The sequence below is a fragment of the Bos mutus genome, chromosome 12, assembly GCF_027580195.1.
Source record: "Bos mutus isolate GX-2022 chromosome 12, NWIPB_WYAK_1.1, whole genome shotgun sequence".
NCBI classification, from domain to species: domain Eukaryota; kingdom Metazoa; phylum Chordata; class Mammalia; order Artiodactyla; family Bovidae; genus Bos; species Bos mutus.
In genome coordinates this window covers 28,348,369-28,368,143 of record NC_091628.1, presented here as the reverse complement: position 1 = coordinate 28,368,143, position 19,775 = coordinate 28,348,369, and the positions used below count along the sequence as shown (strand labels likewise).

General features: G+C 40.7%; 1 protein-coding gene across 4 annotated transcripts in view; it reads left to right on the top strand.

Annotated features, from left to right (window-relative positions):
• The first annotated feature begins 3,767 nt into the window (after window positions 1-3,767).
• PDS5B (PDS5 cohesin associated factor B) overlaps window positions 3,768-19,775 on the top strand; it is a 183,483-nt gene continuing 167,475 nt past the window's right edge. For 3 of the 4 annotated variants that reach the window (XM_070380439.1, XM_070380440.1, XM_070380437.1), the window contains exon 1: window positions 3,768-3,897. The gene's annotated coding sequence lies outside the window, so the exon portion shown is untranslated. Of the gene's footprint in view, window positions 3,898-4,683; window positions 4,703-19,775 lie in introns of those variants that run through there. The other variant, XM_070380438.1, reaches the window with a different exon arrangement.

Sequence of the window (19,775 nt, the reverse complement as noted above, 5' to 3'; positions counted from 1 at the left end):
AATAAGTCAACTCTTCGCATGAGGTGGCCAAAGTACTGGAGTTTCAGCTTTAGCATGATTCCTTCCAAAGAAATCCCAGGGCTCATCTCCTTCAGAATGGACTGGTTGGATCTCCTTGCAGTCCAAGGGACTCTCAAGAGTCTTCTCCAACACCACAGTTCAAAAGCATCAATTCTTCGGCACTCAGCTTTCTTCACAGTCCAACTCTCACATCCATACATGACCACAGGAAAAACCATAGCCTTGACTAGACGAACCTTTGTTGGCAAAGTAATGTCTCTGCTTTTGAATATGCTATCTAGGTTGGTCATAACTTTCCTTCCAAGGAGTAAGCATCTTTTAATTTCATGGCTGCAGTCACCATCTGCAGTGATTTTGGAGCCCAGAAAAATAAAGTCTGACACTGTTTCCACTGTTTCCCCATCTATTTCCCATGAAGTGATGGGACCGGATGCCATGATCTTCGTTTTCTGAATGTTGAGCTTTAAGCCAACTTTTTCACTCTCCACTTTCACTTTCATCAAGAGGCTTTTGAGTTCCTCTTCACTTTCTGCCATAAGGATGGTGTCATCTGCATATCTGAGGTTATTGATATTTCTCCTGGCAATCTTGATTCCAGCTTGTGTTTCTGCCAGTCCAGCGTTTCTCATGATGTACTCTGCATATAAGTTAAATAAACAGGGTGACAATATACAGCCTTGACGAACTCCTTTTACTATTTGGAACCAGTCTGTTGTTCTATGTCCAGTTCTAACTGTTGCTTCCTGACCTGCATACAAATTTCTCAAGGGGCAGATCAGGTGGTCTGGTATTCCCATCTCTTTCAGAATTTTCCACAGTTTATTGTGATCCAATGCTCTTTAAATAAATTCTCATTTGCTTTCTTAAATATCTAAGCCAATGATATCAGATCAGATCAGATCGGATCAGTCGCTCAGTCGTGTCCAACTCTTTTCGACCCCATGAATCGCAGCACGCCAGGCCTCCCTGTCCATCACCAACTCCTGGAGTTCACTCAGACTCATGTCCATAGGAAATTTAGAGTAAGTCACTGTTCAATATGAAAAACATGAGCATAAAATAATATATATACACTATATATATAATACTATATGAATATATACTCTTATTCATATGTATTTGATTTTAGTCATTTTGAATACAATTGTGTGTTGGTGTGTTCCTCTTTGGTTTAATCACATATGGGATTGTGCTTCCTGAAATTGGGTGAATGTTTCCTTTCATAGGTCAGGGAATTTTTCAGCTATTATGTCTTCAAATATGTTCTCAGACCCTTCCTGTTTCTCTTATCCCTCAGGGACCCATATAATGTGAGTATTAGTGCTCTTGATGTTGTCCCAGAGGTCTCAAATTATCCTCATTTCTTTTTATGTATTTTAAATACATGCACTTCAACTGGTACTGGCATAATTCTTAACAGAGTTCAACAGTTGCAAAGAATACACCATGAAACAATGTTGAATATTTATTACAAGTTGTTAAAAAATAGCATTTTGATTCCAGAGTCTACAGGCTGTACTCTTCACCATAGGAAGCCACTAGCCACATGTACTTTTATTTTTTAAGATTTATTTATTTTATTTTTTGGCTGCGGTAGGTCTTCTTTACTGCATGCTGGTTTTCTCCAGTTGTGGCAAGGTGTGAGGGGGTGTATGGCATGTGGGATCTTCCCACACCAGGGATGGAGCCCGTGTCTCTTGCATTGCAAGGCAGATTCTTAACCACTGGACCACCAGGAAAACCCACCACAAGTACTTATTGAGCACTTGAAACATTGAAATGTGCTTTTAGTGTAAAATTCACAAGATGAACAAAAGAATGTAAATTATCTGTGATTGTATATTAATAACAAAATTTTATATTGATTACAAACACAAATGACAACGTTTTGGATATACTGTTACATAAAATATTAAAATTAATTTCACTGGTTCCTTTTCTCTTTAAAATGAAAAGATTTCACATTACATACATGGTTCATATTTCTTTTGGACAGTGTGGATTTACAGTGTAAATAAGCGCAATTTGCTCTCATTAACCAGGATCAGGCCCATTGACTTCACACACTGCTGAGTGCTAACCTTGGATAAGAGTGAACAGTTTTTGCTTTGACTGTTCTGCCCAGTGCATCAGGAATTCTCAGTCAGCAGCTCAGAACCTCAATTATAATGGTGACCTATGCTACTTAACTCCAAGGAGATCTGGAAGACTCTACAAGTCTGTAGATAACACATATATACACATATTCCCAAAGATCCCAGAGATTTCTTCAGAATAAAAGAAGTTAAGACTTTCAGTTTAATGTCTGTATCAGAGATCAGGAGTACCATTGGTTACTAGGTAGGTAAAAGATGCTTCAAGACTTAACCAAATGAGCTTAACAAGATGAGACCTCTAAGATAGTGTTTAAAAAGAAAGTCAGCAGGAAACTGTCTTGGCTTAAACGTTTGCTGGCTTTGGCATTTGAGCTGTACTGTAGGCAAAGTCACCTTGGAACCCTTAACATTATTTCCCTTTGTGGCATCCTTTCCCTTCTAGCTCTTCTCCCTGTGTGGAAATCACACTGCCTTTGTCCTCCTTGTCTCTTTTATCTGCCAATCCCTATGGAAAGGAAAATAATCTTTTAGTGGAGTGTTAGTGGAAAGCTGATAGAAGCATGGGCCGACAGGTGCCACTTTCAATTATATTGCTCCTGATAAATTACAACTTGGTTATTTTTTGGACTTCATTTTTATTAGATCAGCTGTAAGTGTACAGGAAATCCAGAGGAAGGTACAGAGATTTCCCATTTATACCCTGCTGCCATATTTGGTTGTTTTTTTAAAAAGCCTTTAACACAGAAATTTATTTTTCTTTTAACACCAACTTTTCAAAATTTCCCAAAGTGTTGCTTTAAATGAAAGTTTATATTACTAATTTCTTCAAATCTATTGGCTGTTGCATAAAACAGTTTCGTTAGCAACTATGCTTCATTGAGGCCTTTAAAGTTATTTTTTCCTCTCTCCATCCTAATAGTAATCGATAGATCAACTTTAACATACCACCTTACAGCTGAAGGCGGAAGGAACGGCACCTTCTGGAAGGGGTCCGGTGATCTTCAGATTATTTCTCCAATAACAATTGTCATAGGACGAATGAATGGAATGCTTTGTTACAGATGTAATTATTATGTTCCTCCCTCCTCCCGCTTCCTAAACAATACCTGAAAATGGGGAAGCTGTGGGGTTAAAGACATAACATACATAGTGGATAAAAAAGCTATTTTATGACATTTTGAGATGACTACGTCATCTCAAAAAGTAAAGGAGCAAAGTACTTAACCCCAATTTTATTTACTTAGCACAACATTCGTACTGAATTTCACTGTTTTGAAAAATTTCCAACTTTTATCCATAAAGCTAGAAATATATAACAATTTGTGTGGTTTTGGGGAAAAGTCAAGAAAGTCTTAAGAGGCAGAGAAAGCATTGACAGCTGCGGGTCTTGCAGCGGCGGCGTGCCCGTGTGGCTGCGTGCGCGCGCGACGAGCTGGGCGGGGCGGAGCGGCGGCGGGGACGCGCTCCGGGCGGGGCGGGGCGGGGCACAGGGGAGGCGGGCGGGCCAGCGGGGGCGCGCGTGCGCGCGCGCGGGGCCGGCGGGTCGGTAGGGGGCGCTGCGCACCAACGCGGCGCTCTGCCTGCCCCCGGGTGCTGTCCGCGGCGGTTCGATTGGAGCAGCCGCCGAAGAGCGCTTGGCGCCATTTTGAAGCGGAGAGGAGGAGGAACGGCCGGGCTGGCTGCGGAAGGGGAGGGGGAGGAGGCGATTGGATGCGGCGGCAGCGGCGGCGGATCCCGGAGAGCGGCGGAGTGAGAGGAGTAGCGAGTCGGGAACCCGGAGGTAGGAAACAATTCAGTTAACGGGAAGAGAAAACCTCTCTCTTCTCCAGTCGCCGCGCTCCATTTTTTTCAGCGCCCGCCGCCGCGGCTGTGTCTTGGCGGGGCTCAAAGCGGCGCCCGCCTGGCAGCCGCGACTCGCCTCCCGGCATCGGGGGCTGCAGCCGCCGGCTGCGCGGCGGCGGCGGCGGCGGCGCCGGGAGGAGCGGGGCGCGGGCCGGGGGCGTGGGCCGGGGCTGCCCGGTGGGGGTGGGGAGGGCCCCGGGGCGGGCGCGCTCCCTCCACGCCGCGGGCTCCAGCCGCCGCCGACTAGAAATTAAACTTGCCGCCCTGGCCGGGCCGGGGCGCCAGCGGCGGCGAGGGCGGCGGGGCGGTGACCTTGCGCGCGGCCGGGGGTCCGCGCCGGTCGCCCGCGCCCCGCCGCCTCCCCTCCCCTCCCCCCCGCGCCCGGCCGGCCGGCCGGCGGGCGGGCGGCTGTTTCCCGGGCGGCAGGCGGGCGGCGCGGCGCTCCTGTTGAATCCTTCTCGGGCGGGCGGGTTTTCCATCCCCCCTTCCGGGCGAGGGGCGGGGAGCGCGGGTCCCGGCTGGACCCCGAGCGCTGTGCGGGCCTCGGCGCCCTGGACCCCGCCGCCGGGTCCCCCGCGCCGCGCAGCTCCTCTGCTCCGGGCGGCGACCGTGGGCCGACCGAGTGACATTTTCGTACAGTTACTTGCCGGCGTCCGGAGGTATAAAGCGCGCCCGCCGCGCCTCCCGCAGCTGGTGCAGGGGGCACCCGAGGACCCGGTTTGAGAAGGAGTCCTTCCCCGGGGGTGAGTTTCCTTTAGGAAGCCTCCGAGTCGGAACGACCCGTGCCAGCCCTGTGCGGCTGTAGGAGTTGACGTTCGTGCCGTCTCTTGTCTGGGTGACAACCTGAAAAGTTTCTGATCGGGAGAAGGATTTGGTGTGTGGTTCTCTAGCTGTTGGCTGCCTTTTGGTATATGCGTTAAAGCTGCGCTCAGCAGCCGTCCAGGTATTCGAGGCAAATGAATCTGAACCCTGAATCCCGGCACCTCCTCGTCTTCAGAGTTGCCCCTTCCTGCGTTCCATTTGTGTTCTGTGTAATCTCGGGGTAGGGTTTGGAAGAGCAGGTCCCTAACCAGTTAACACACGTTTTAGGCATCTTAGCCAACCCCCAAAGGGAACCCTGTATCTCATTTTGGAGAACGTGCCTTGAACGCTCTTCTCACACTTGTGTTATGGAATGATGGATGGGCAGTTCTGTCCTGAACGACCCTATAAACCCTGTTTAGTAAACCATTTCGGAAACTTTGGATGTAGCCTTTAGACGGTGGGTCTGCGGTCTTGAGTGAGTTGGGGGTCTTCTGCTGTTTTCCTAATCTTTAAAAATTCAAGTGTGTTTATATATGAGACGAGCTGTAAATAAGTCATAATTATTTAAAACTTGAATGGCAGTGTAATCATTGTTCTCAACACATGTAGGTGAAGTTTCAAGATAGAGCATTTTCCTTACTCATGTATGTGAGTGAGTGAGTGAAGTCGCTCAGTCGTGTTCGACTCTTTGCGACCCCATGGACTGTAGGAGCCTACCATGCTCCTCTGTCAAAGGGGTTTTCCAGGCAAGAGTACTGGAGTGCGTTGCCGTTTCCTTCTCCAGAGGATCCTACTCACGTATGGAGTGGTCAAATAAAATGGTTAAAAACATAAAAATGGTATTAAGTGAAAAAAAGGGGGGCTAGAAAGGACACTTATTTAGGTTGTACGTATGTCAGAGATGTTAGCAGTTTTAGGGACAATAAAATGAGCATTCTTACGGTGTATGCAGGTCAGTTTGTGAAACAATTAATTTGGTATCGTCTGGTGATAGCAGAAAACTTAGTTAAAATTTGTAGCGATTTATAGGTGAAAGTTTCAACATGGAACTTTTTATGTTGAGGTAGATTTATTCTGAAAAACTTAACTAAAAAATATCCCCTTGAATTAGAGCATTATTCTTTCAAAATAAATTTACAAATGTATGTGGAAGAGTGCACTTTAGACATTCTTTGATTACTGGAGTAGTTTGTTTGTTTGTTTTTGGCCTTTTTTGATCATTAAAAAAATTATCCTCAGTGTTTTACTTAAACATGTATTTTAAATGACAAGGTAATGTTTGCAGATTCTTTACCATTTGAGCCACCAGGGAAGCCCTAGTGTTTGTATTGGCCTTTGTTTTTTCGTAAAGAACTTTTGTGCCCTTTCTTTGTTGTTGTTGTTGCCCTTTCTTATTTTCTCCTTTCTTGTTGAGGTTGATTCTGTTTGTATTAACTTTATTTTTTACAGCAGCTGTCACTTTCATTCTTGTCTGGTTATGCCCCCGCCCCCCCCCCCCCACCTCAAGAATTAGAGGTAATGTGATGTTGAACATGATTCATATTGTCGTGGAATGTTTTTTACTAAGGTTATTTGACAAGCACTTCTATTGAATTAGCTGTTGATTAAAAGTTTAAATTTTTAATTTATTTAAAAATTATTTTTCATCTTTAACTGTCACAGAGAGTTACATTTTGCGGATCAGGCTTTGTCAATAATTTGTTAAGCCTAAAATAAAGTGATACTCTATAATAGACAGGGCTTGCTCTGGTGAAGAGGGCAAAACTTTGTGCAGAGGGGAATATTTTGGGAGATTGTGTTCTTTCTGCTTCTTTTTCTTGAAGATTAGGATTGTCCTGTCTTCCTCAGTGCTCCTTTTTTTTTTTTTTTTAAACCAGGGATGCCTAGAACTAACAGGAGAGCTCACGGTGGTTTGACTGGGATGACAAGTACTGTGTATAATTTGTATTAAAAAAGAATAAATTTGTATTTCCTTTGTTAGTGTTAGCAGGCTATAAGGAAACTTAGATCTCCAATCATCATATGCATGAGAAATTAAGTTCAGATTGTATTTCGATTGATTTATCCAAAGTCACAGTCATATTCTTATGATGGAATTGAGACAGCCTCTAGATCTCTTGGAGGCTTAGAGGCATCCACATGGCCTGTATTGTTTTATTCAGGACTTAAGCAACATGTACACTTATTGCCAGACAGCGTAGTATTCTCTATTCCCTTCTCCCTTTTTCATTCATTCAACCAAGAAATAAAGTTTGGAGGTTAACCATCTGTTTGAGAGTCTGGTTTTAATAATTTGTATCCAGGATTCAGTCCACTTAAATTGTCTCAGAAGATAACCTCTTGCATGTCTCTGTCTTCTGTAGTTGCTTGATCTTTTTATTGTGTTACAATGCTTGACAAATAAATGCCTTACAAAAGGCATTTATTTATTCTTAGTTAAACTTATAAGCCAGAGTAACTTGGAAGTTAGTGTTGAACTTTATTTTGTTGTAAGATGTATGTATACATGAGTGTGTATTTTTTCACTTTTAAACTCAATTTGCTACACAAGTCATTTGTCACTTCCAATTACAGTAGGTGTTTGGAGAAAATTGTATTTGGTTTTTAGTATTCCTGTTTGGGAATGTTAAAAAGTCCAAAAATCCTTAGTCCAAAAATAAACCCAGTAATTTTTTTGAGAGTGTATTTACTTGTTACGCTTATTTAAGAAGCTGCCAAATTGTTCAAAATTTTGTCTCCTTAGAGTGTAGAGGTCAGCTTTTCCTCACACTACACTGTCATGAACCACCTGGTTATAATCATTTTCCCCAATAGTTGAAAAAGGTTTTATAACCCTTTCTTACTAATTAGTTCAATTAAGGATAAGTTTGCTTTAATTGTTTCAGTTGGTAGGGGTGATCATACACAGTGAGAAAAACATGAAGATTAAGCTCAGATTAGTTAAATTTAGTTTAAAAAATAAATCTTATAGCCATAACTCTGAGATACTTAAAAATATACATTATAGTTACAGTGCCCTAACTCTAGGTGGCTCAGCGGTGAAGAAGCCTCCTGCCAGTGCAGGAGACCTGGGTTTGACCCCTGGGTGGGAAAGATCCCTGGGAGGAGGTAATGGCAACCCACTCCAGTATTGCCTGGAAAATCCGATGGACAGAGGATCATGGCAGGCTACAGAACATAGGGTTGCAAAAAGTTGGACATGACTGAGCACATCAGTAGTAAGCAATTATTAGAATACTTGGTTTAGCAGTGTAAAGTTTACAAGTTAGCTCAGAGGAGTGGAGGAAAGACTGATAAGCAGGAAGCTAATATGAGGCATTGTTAAAGGCCCATAATCTAGAAGTACTCTACTGACTTTCCTCTCTTTGACAGAGAGTGCTCTGACCTGATTCAGTTTAATGAACAAATATTAAGCTTCATGTATCCATTGTACCAGGGATGACGCAACCAACAAGACTGAGGCTCTGCTCTGTAGAAGTTTAGGGTGGTGGTTGGCCACTTGCACCAAGGCCGTGAGAGCTGAGGAGAACCAGAGTAGGACCCCTGTTGTTAAGTGATTCTGTGAGGGGCAGGCTCTCCTCCCTCTGCAGTGGCAGCTGAAGTTGCTCTTCTTTATGTGGGAGAGCGAAGGAGGAGACATTATAACCACAAGCATTGTCTCTAGGCGGGAATGGTTAGGCGGCCCAAAAGGAGACAAGTCTGTGGTTCCCTGGGCAGGGTAGGGATTCTTTTTCTCTTTCATCTCTCAGATTGTTGTAGAGAGGTAAGTGAAGAGATTTTAAAGAAAGTCCCAGATACTTATCCAAAATGTATTTACAAAATACATCCCTAAGTAGTTGAAATTCCATCAGGCAATTTCAGTTAGCCTTCAAATATTGGGATGGGAGTTGGGTGTGTGTGTGTGGAGAGTTGGTAGTGAGAGTAATTGTTAAGGTTGAGAAGGAGGAAAGAAGTACTTTAAAGAATCGTGGATTTTAAGCTAAAAGTTACACATGTATATGATAAAATTCTTATGGTACACAAAGGTAAAAATAAAAGCTACTTTACAGTTTCCCCCTAAAAGGTAATCCATTGTTAGCAGTTTTCAGAAAGTTTACTTTTCAAAATATTTATACAGAAAAGTATTATACCTTACTTGTTGTTGTTATAAAAAACTATCTTGTTTACTTCTTCCTGCAGTTTACTTTTTTTCTGTAGTTAATATCACATAGCTCTTCTCATATTGGCACATATAGATCAACATAATTTAAAAATAATTAGAGTATTATATGCATATATCACTATATTCTGACTTTTTTGGAGTGGTATTTAGGATGTAATTGTTTATACAAACCAACAGTATATGACTATGCCTGTTACATGTTTGCTAACATTGGGCTTTATTAAGCTATATTTTTTGCTGATTTAATTTGAGAGGTTTGTACCTTGTTTTTAAAAGGGCTTCCCTGATGTGGGTAAAGAATCCACCTCCAATGCAGGAGACAAGACATAGGAGACGTGGGTTAGATCCCTGGGTGGGGAAGATCTCCTGGAATAGGAAATGGCAACCCACTCCAGTATTCTTGCCTGAAAAACCATTAGGACAAAGGAGCCCAGTGGGCTACAATCCAAAGGGTTGCAAAGAGTTGGACAAAACTGAGCAGCTCTGCATGCCCGAACCTTGTTTCGGGTTTGCATTTTGCTGATTATGAGGATGGTGATAAAATTCGTACACTTATTGGGCAGCGGTTATTTGCAGCACATACTTTAGATTGAGTAGGTTAATTATCTGGATGCCCCCCTTTCTCCATAAAATGGTTTGAGGGAGATGGAATTTGCCAAGAGGAATAAGATTTCAGAACCCATGGGGAATAATGCCCTGAATGGAGAGGCTACAGTGTTGGGCTGTGAACGGTAACCAAAGGTTAACATGAGGTTATTGAGAACCCTTAACTTGTTCTTAACAGAACATTATATAAAGGCAGGAATGGAGATTTGAGAGTCAGGGCAAGTAAATGTTATATAGGGTCAGCTCTGTCTCCTGTTGTCTGCTTGTTCTCTCTCACCACTCACCCCTCTTGCCCCAACTGTCATTTCATTTTTTATTTATGCTGTCATTTGATTTGTTCCTCTTCCCTGGTGGGGGTGGCAACCTTGACTTTGATAGTTCAGTTCCTCCAGAGATGAGGGACGGTTTTTCTATAAGGGAAACTGATTTTCCTTCAGTCAAAGGGAACAGTTCTCGTTTCTAACATCCTTTAGATCTATTTTGTGATCTTCAGTAGTACCTCTTTATAGTTGATATTCTGCTAGTGTCAGGGACCTTACGTGCTGAACTGCAGAAACCTGGGATGTTGGCATGAATACCTGGCTTTGTTCCCATTTAATCCCCCATGCTGTCCCCACCCCAGCTTTACTTTTTTTTTTTTTTTTAATGAATTAAGTTTTTTCTTAGGCTTGGGAGGCAATTGGTTTAAAAGACTCTTATCTGTTACCCCCTACCCCACCTCACCCTCCCCAAATGTGACATGTAGAGATGATGTTAATTACCTTGATCTTTTCACAATGATACATACATGTCATACATACACATATGTATGACATATGTATGTATATGCATATACACATATACATATATGCATATATGTGATATATGCATGATATATATGTGCATACATATATCAAAAGATTAAGCCATATACCTTCAGTATCTACATTTTTATATGTCAAAGATGTCTCAGTAAAGTTTAAAAAAATGTTCGTATCTATCTTCAATTATTATATACACTATTATCTTAAAGTGGAGCTTCCCTCGTGGCTCAGATGGTGAACAATCTGCCTTCAGGGCAGGAGACGTGGGTTCCATTCCTGGATCAGGAAGATCCCATGGAGAAGGGAATGGCTTACCCGCTCCAGTATTTTTGTCTGGATAATTCCATGAGCAGAGGAGCCTGGTGGGCTACAGGGGTCGCAAATTGTTGAGCACGACCGATCAAATGGATGGCCCTTTATCATTTGTACCCTTAGTCTAGGCTCTCAAACCAGGGTGATTTTGAACACCCTTTCCTTCCCTGGTCTCTCCCCTCAGGACCTTTGGCAATGCCTGGAGACATTTTGGTTGTCCCACCGGGAGGGTCTGGAAGGAGGGGGAGAGCAGTGCTGCTGGTATCTAGAGAATAGAGACAAGGGTGTTGCTGAACATCCCACAATGAGGAGGGCAGCCGTCCACAACAAAAAATGATCTGGTCCTAAATGTGTCTGTTGCCAAAAAATCCTGGTTTTGGCCGAACTAGTTCAGGAAACCCCCAGTTTGGGAGAATTAGGCCTGCCCACCAGCTTTGATGGTAGCAGTCAAGCAGTAGTAATGTTTCATGTAGTCTTAGGCTCAGAATGGAAAGTTTTGAACTAATAGCTCTTGAGTACTTTTTTCCCCTCCTCTGTCTCTTTGGTCCCTTTCTTTTCAGCTTTTTGCTTTTCATTCTCCTCTACTTTTATGGTGTTAACAATTAGGTCAGGGCTTTGTGGTTTGGAAGGTCCCTAGCATTGAAGACTTGAACTGAAGTCGAAACATATTTAGCTATTTGATAGGGTGCTTGAGGAGTGAAGTCCCTTGCTAAGGAGAGCTGAAGAGCAAGGTGGTTAAGCATATAGACAAGAGTCTAGACTGGTTTTTATCCTGCCTCCATCAGTAGCTAGCTGTGTCACTGTGGACAAATTACCTAATCTCACCAAGCCTCAGTTTCTTAATCTGTAAAGTGGGAATAATAGCAGATATCTCATTTTAAAAGCAGGTTTATTGAGATGTGACTCATATTCCGTACAGTTCACCTGATGAAAGTGTGCAGTTTATTTTTTCCTAATATGTTTGTAGGTGCAACCATTGCCACGATTTTTGCTCTTTGTCTTTTATAAGAGAAACCCTGAATCCATTAGCAGTCGATTCCAGTCACCCCTTATCTCATTAATTTTAGGTATAAATCAGGCCAAATGCTTACCCTGGTGATTAATATGTAATATTTAATTTAAAAACTTTTTAACTTGGGGCAGAGAGACTATTTGTGGCAAGACCATTTGTATCACTTTAGAGAAGGCAAAGATGGATAATTTTCTGTTGAATGGATATTTACATGCTATACTATCCAAAGAAATTGTTTTCAGATATAAAGATGAAAGATATTCCTTCATTTAAAAGATCTTTATTCAAGTAGGAAGAAAGAGACATATTTTAAAATACTAGTTATACCAGTTATAATTGTAAGATAATTATAAAATGAGGTAGAATAAGTGCTTTCAGGAAGGTATAAAAATTATTGAAATTGGAAATTTGATAAAGGGAGATTTGGTTAAGAGTATAGGAACCTTGAAAAACTTCTCTAAAGTAGAGACCATTCTGGCCAAGTCTTAGTTGATAAAATATGGGACTTTGGCTCTGTGAAGACCACCTGAAGAATGCTGGTTTTTGAAATACTGGTAGTATCCTCATAATGTTTTTTTTTTTTTTGCTGCCTCATGCTGCTCCCAAATGGTTGCCTCTGGTAGCTACACCTGCATTCTTTTTTAAAAGATAACTTGTCTATTTTTTGCTTAGACTTGAGGCTTGTGGGATCTTAGTTCCTGGACCAAGGATTGAGCCTGGACCCTCAACAGTGAAAGGACTGAGTCCTAAGCACTGGTATTCCTAATCTGTTCTGAACTTGGCAAATTACCTAAGTACAAGAAATAAACAAGTGTGTAGTGAGAGCCTGGTGTCTGTGAGAGCAGGATGTGATTATGTGGCCATGCTGTCACTTTGAGTTAGTTGCCTTTTTAGTTTTATTCTCCAGGTTAATTGCGTGTATAGAATAAATAGTTCCTCGGTAAATTAGGCTCATATAAAATGTTTTCTTTTTTTCCTTCCAAGGCTTCCGTAACCTTTCTTTTCAGTTTCCTGTCCTTTTTCTCATGCACCATCAGACACAGCACCTCCAGTGCATGTCCCAGCTGAGCCGCACTGCTGTCTCCTTTAACATCTGGTTAACACAGGATATTTTTGTTTTTTGAGAGTTAAATGACTAGATTTGTATCAAGTCAGTAATCTGAGTGTTATCTTGACCCCTCCATCTCCTTTACTTCTTAAATCAAATTTGAGTTACCAAATCCTGTTGATTCTGATACAGTAGTTTCAAAGTCTTTTTTTTTTTTTAAACACTATATATGCAGTAATACTTCAAAAGTAAAAAAGCAAAAAGAGACTTACAATAAAAAGTCTCTTACCTGTATCCTTCCTCATCTGTATATTTCCTAGACTCCTACAGTAGTTTACCAATATTATTGATTTCTTATATTCTTCTGAGGATTTAAAAAAATACAGCCCTGTACAAACACATTTATCCCACCCCATTCCTTCTCTTACCCCAACACACGTTTTACACTAATGCTGGAAACTTTAACTGCTTTGCCTTTTATTTTCCTCACTTAACAGTACACCCTGGAGACCTTCAGTATCAGTATATAAAGTGCTATATGTGTGCTCTGTCCCTCTCCACAGCTGCAGTGTTCATTTTGTTTATGAACTGTGATTTAACTAGCCCAGTGATGTATATAGTAAGATTGTTTCTAGTTTTTACTATTATAAAAATACTGCATGAGCAACCTTGTACCCCTGTTATTTTGTGCATATGCAGGCATGTCTGTAGATTCATTTCCTAGAAGTGGAATTGCTGGGTTAAAGAATAAATGAGATACAATTTTGATAGATATTGTCGCCCTTCATAGGGGTTGAAACAATAATGTATGTGTGAGAACACTTGTTTTCCCATAGCCTTGTCATTACAGCATACAGTCCAGTTTTTTGGGTTTTTGCCAGTATAATAGGTGAAAAACGATACCTCAGTGTAGCTTTCATTTTTTACATTTCTTGTGAGTGAAGTTGAGCATCCGTTCATTTGTTTGGGCCATTTTGAGCTTCATTTTTTTTTCTCTGTGAACTGTCTGATCTGAATCTTTAGTCATTTTCCTGTCCATTTTGGGGATTCTTCAATTTCTCTTCAGTCCATGTGCCTTGGTTGAATTTTTAAAAGGAAACAACTTGCTTGTTGCAGTTGTCCTCTGACAGATTGCTTCCATTTTTACTCCCTTCTAGGCTTTCTGTCATTCACACTGTTAGCAAAGTGATAGTTCTAATTGCAAATTTGAAAGCATCATTCCCTTGCTTAAAACTGTCGAGTGGCTCTTCACTGGCTCCATAGCCCAAGGGCCGTAGCGTTAGGATGGCACCTCATAGCTTCTCCAGCTCCCAGAACACTGGACTGCTCCTAGCTCCTTGTCGAGTTCGACCCTTTGTCCGTGTCTTTGCGTGGGGTATTTCTCTGTTTATGATGGTCCGTTCCTGCTTGTCTACATGTCCACAGTTGGCGCTTGTCATTCTCCACCCAATGAAGAGGCTTTTCTGTCGCCTGAGTCTTCGCTCAGGCCCCTGTGTATACCCTTATAATGGAAACCCTCGCATTGTGTACTGTTACTAGGTGTGTATTTCTTTGCCCTAGATTGTTACCCTCTTGAGGGCATGAACTTACGGACTTACGGAACCTAGCCTAGTGTTTGGCACATAGATGATGAGAGATAATTACCGAGAACCCATTGATACATGTATACATACACTACATGTAGACAACCCAGGACAAAGGAAAAAAAAGGAAAATTAATACTATGAACTCATTTATTTAAAAATTTAATTTTTACATTGAGATATTTATTAAATACAATAAAATGTACAGACCTTAGTTGTTTTAGATGTGACTTTTAGGTGTGACAGTTGTACTCATGTAACTGGTAACCAAAGGATGATAAAGCATTCTCATCTCATCCCAGAAAGTTCACTGGTTACCCTTTGCATTCAGTTCCCCTCTCCCCCAAAAACTCTGAATTCTAACATTGTAGGTATTTTGTTTGGTCCTCGTACAGTGTCTTCTTTTCTGGTATCTAGCTTTGTTTGTTTAACATATATTTCCAGACGCATCTGTGAGGGTGGATGTGTCAGAGTCCTTTTTATTGCTGAGTAATATGCCATTGGATGAATGTGTCAAGCTTATTTTTTCTTCTGTTGATGGGTATTTGAGTTATTTTCAGTTTTTTCATTTTTAAGAATAAGGCCTGTATGGATCTTTTTGCAAACATGTTTTTATTTTTCTTGAGTCAATTACTAGGATTGGAATTGTTGGTTTAATGCACAACAAAGGAAACTATTAGCAAGGTGAAAAGACAGCCTTCAGAATGGGAGAAAATAATAGCAAATGAAGCAACTGACAAACAACTAATCTCAAAAATATACAAGCAACTCCTACAGCTCAATTCCAGAAAAATAAATGACCCAATAAAAAAATGGGCCAAAGAACTAAATAGACATTTCTCCAAAGAAGACATACAGATGGCTAACAAACACATGAAAAGATGCTCAACATCACTCATTATCAGAGAAATGCAAATAAAACCACTATGAGGTACCATTTCACGCCAGTCAGAATGGCTGCGATCCAAAAGTCTACAAGCAATAAATGCTGGAGAGGGTGTGGAGAAAAGGGAACCCTCTTACACTGTTGGTGGGAATGCAAACTAGTACGGCCACTATGGAGAACAGTGTGGAGATTCCTTAAAAAACTGGAAATAGAACTGCCTTATGATCCAGCAATCCCACTGCTGGGCATAACAGAATTGAGAGAGACACGTGTACCCCAATGTTCATCGCAGCACTGTTTATAATAGCCAGGACATGGAAGCAACCTAGATGTCCATCAGCAGATGAATGGATAAGAAAGCTGTGGTACATATACACAATGGAGTATTACTCAGCCATTAAAAAGAATACATTTGAATCAGTTCTAATGAGGTGGATGAAACTGGAGCCAATTATACAGAGTGAAGTAAGCCAGAAAGAAAAACACCAATACAGTATACTAACGCATATATATGGAATTTAGAAAGATGGTAACAATAACCCTGTATACGAGACAGCAAAAGAGACACTGATGTATAGAACAGTCTTTTTGGACTCTGTGGGAGAGGGAGAGGGTGGGAAGATTTGGGAGAATAACATTGAAACATGTATAATATCATGTATGAAACGAGTCGTCAGTCCAGGTTCAATGCACGATACTGGGTGCTTGGGGCTGGTGCAATGGGACGACCCAGAGGGAGGGTAGGGGGAGGGAGGAGGGAGGAGGGTTCAGGATGGGGAACACATGTATACCTATGGCGGATTCATTTCAATATTTGGCAAAACCAATACAATATTGTAAAGTTTAAAAATAAAATTAAAAAACAAGCAGATGTGTGTTTTACTATGTAAAAAACTGTTGCATAGTTTTTTGGAATTTTCTCTTAAATACTCTTCACTGTGACTATGTTTTCTAGTTGCTCCACATCCTTTCCAGTACTTGAATGATCTTTTTTTTTTTAGATTCATTTTTGTTCATGCTGGGTCTTCCTTGATGCGTGAAGACTTTTCTCCAATTGCGGCGAGTGGGGAATACTGTCCAGTTGCGATGCGCAGGCTCTTCATTGCTGCGGCTTCTCTTGCTGTGAAGCAAGGGCTCTTGCACACAGGCTTCAGCAGTGGTGGCGCGTGGCTTAGTTGCTCCAGGGCATGTGGGATCTTCCTGGATCAGGGATCAAACTTCTGTCTCCTGCATTGGCAGGCACATTCATTATCACTGAGCACCAGGGAAGCCCATGGTCATTCTTTTAAATTTTGGCTATTTAGTGGATGTGAAATGGTATTTTGTGGTTTTATTTTGGATTTCCTTGCTAGCTAATGATGTTTCATATGGTTGACAATTGTTAATAATTTTGTAGAATACCTCTTAAGTTTTTTGCATATTAAAAAGAATTGGTTATCTTTCTATTATTGATGTGTAAGAATTCTTAATATAGTCTTGATGCAAGTTTTTTGTAGCATCAATGTCCTGGGAGTGTTTTCTCCCAGTTTGTAAGTTTGTCTTTTCCTTACCAGTGTATTTTGATAAGCTAAAGTTTTTAATTTTGATGCAGTTCAGTTCTTTTTCTTTAATAGATTTGAGTTCTAAGAAGCTTTTGCATACTCAGAAATCATGAAACTAATTTCCCTTGTTTATTTTAGAAATTTCATAGTCTTATGGATGGGGCTGTGGTCCATCTTGAACTATCGTGTGTTGTGTGAAGTAGGGATTGAGGTTCATTTAAAAAAAATATCCAATTTCAACATCATTGTTGGAAAATATTTTTTTGTTTTGCTACACTGAATTGCTGTTGTGTTTTGGTCTAGGATTGCTTGTGCACACATGTGGATCTGTTTCTGGACTCAATTTTGTTTCTTTGATCTCATTGTCCCCCTATGCTAGTATTATTATTATCTCTGTTGCCATAAGTCTTGAAATCAAATTGTGTGAATCCTCTAATATTCTTTGGCCATCTAGTTCCTTTGTGTTTCTATATAAATTTTAAAATCAGTTTGTGAATTTTCTATGGAAAAAAAACTTTTTGGGATATTGATTGGGATTGTGATTGTGTTGCTCTAGAATTACATTTAGGGAGAAATGACCTGTAACAATATTGAATTTGATAGTGAGCCTTTAACATGGTTTCCCTTGATCCCTGCCTCCTTGTATTTGCACCCTTTTGTATTTACCTTGCACATGATTTTAGGGTTGGTCTGTGTAACCTGTAGAATATGGTTAAAGTCCCTTCTGAAATTAGATTATAAAAGGCACAGCGGCTTGTGTATTGGTCACTTTCTGTCTCTCGTTGCTAACTGTAGGAGAAACCAGCTACCATGTTGTAGAGAGGCCCACTGAAATTTTACCCTACTCGCTAGTTAACAGGTTAGCCTGCTGCAGTTTCATGGATGCTGATAGAAGGCATACGAATCTTGGGTCTGAGTCGGAAGACAGGTCATTGTCACAGCTACTGTAGTGGCCTGGGTGCTGTGAGCATTTTTGCACCAGTTCCTCAGTCTCCAGATCACACTTCATGTGAAGAGGATCGGATGACAGCTGCACATGCAGAGCTTGCATTACAAAGGAATTCTGAGCATAGGGCACCTGGACATTTTTTAATGCACAGTAAGCATACCTGCTATTTGCTCTGAAGGAGACTTTATTTTCCCAATCTTTCCCAATCTATAAACATCTTTGGAAAGCCGGGAACAAGGGGCAGTGAGATCCTCAGCTGCAAGTGTGCAGAAATGTGAAAGACAAATGGAATATTGTCTCCCAACATCCTTGTGACCAAGGACTGAGGCTTTCTCTTGGAAGCAGATCCTCTGGCCTTCAGTTGAATGTAGACCCAACTATAGTTTGCAACCTCCTGAGAAACCCTTGAGCCAGACCCACCAGCTAAGCTGCTTCTGGATTTCTGACCCTTGGAAACTGTGTGAGAGAATAAATATTTTCAACTGCTAAAGTTTTGGAATTTATTACACATCAGTGGCTGATTAATACAGTTGTTTACCTTTCCTTTTATTGGGTCATCTTTTTTGATATGTACTGTAAACAAATTTTATATACATGTATGTATATATACAAGACCTCTACATCAGTGGAGTAAAATAGGTTTTTCTGTATCAATATGTTATGGTAATACACTTATTATGTAATATAATTTTGTTCATGTAACATTTTAATGATCTTCATAGAGATCTTGCAGTTGTATTTATTCCTGAAGATTTTTCTTCTTGATGCTATTTTCTAAATTTTATTTTTTGCTGCTAGTATGTAGAAATACAGTAGTTGTAACAATTCTTGTGTGCATATACTTTGACCATGCTGAACTAAGTTCCAATTGCCTTTTTGTGGCTTCTTTAGGATTTTCTCTGCAAAAATAACCACATCTGTGACTAATAAGACAGTTTTACTCCCTTTTCTCCCATCTTTATAAGCTTTTTATTTCTTTGCCTTACCTTATTGCTGTATCTAGCCTTTTCAATTTAGTGTTGAAGAGAAAGGGTAATAATAGTCAGTCTTGTCTTGTTCCACATCTTAAGGGGAAAGCAGTATCTTAACATTAAATAGAATGTCAGCAGTGGTTTTTCTGTAGATTAAAAGAAATCACATTGAGGGTGTTCCTTTCTATTTCCAGATTACTGATATTTTAATTTTTATAGATGGGTGTTGAATTTTGTCAGATGTTCCCCTTTTTCATTTACTGAGATGACTTTATTCTGTTATTATGGTGAATTGTATTTATTTATTTTTGAAAGTTAAACCAGTTGTGCATTCCTGAGTTAATCTTATTTGGTCGTAAATATATTGTCTTTTTATCTGTTTCTGAACTTGATCTGTTAATATTTTGTTAAGGATTTTGGTGTCTGTGTGTGGGAGGAATGTTGGTCTATGATTATCATTTTTTGTAATGCCTTTTGATAACATGTTTCGCTTTCTAAAAGAATTTTTGTTTTCAGAAATAGTTTATATATGACTACTGTTATTTCTTTAATGTTTGGTAACCATGTAGGCATGGAGGGGTTTTATGTTGTGTGGCGGGGAAATTTTTTTTAACAGATTTCATTTCTTTGGTAAATATATAATTACGTTGTTCAGTCACTAAGTTGTGTCCAAACTCTTTGTGACCCCATGGACTACAGCACACCTGGCTTCCCTATCCTTCACCGTCTCCCAGAGCTTGCTCAAACTCGTGTCCATTGAGTTGGTGATGCCATCCAACCATCTCATCCTCTCTTCTCATCTTCTGCCTTCCGTCTTTCCCAGCATCAGGGTCTTTTCCATTGAGTCAGTTCTGGGAGCTTCAGCTTCAGCATCAGTTCTTTCAATGAATATTCAGGGTTGGTTTCTTTTAAGATTGATGGTTTGATCTCCTTGCTGTCCAAGGGACTCTCAAGAGTCTTCTCCAACACCACAGTTAGGCATCAGTTCTTTGGTGCTCAGCCTTCTTTATGGTCCATCTCTCACATCCATACACGACTACTGAAAAAACCATAGCTTTGACTAGACCGACCTTTGTCAGCAAAGTGATGTCTCTGCTTTTTAATATGCTTTCTAAGTTTGTCATATAACTTTTCTTCCA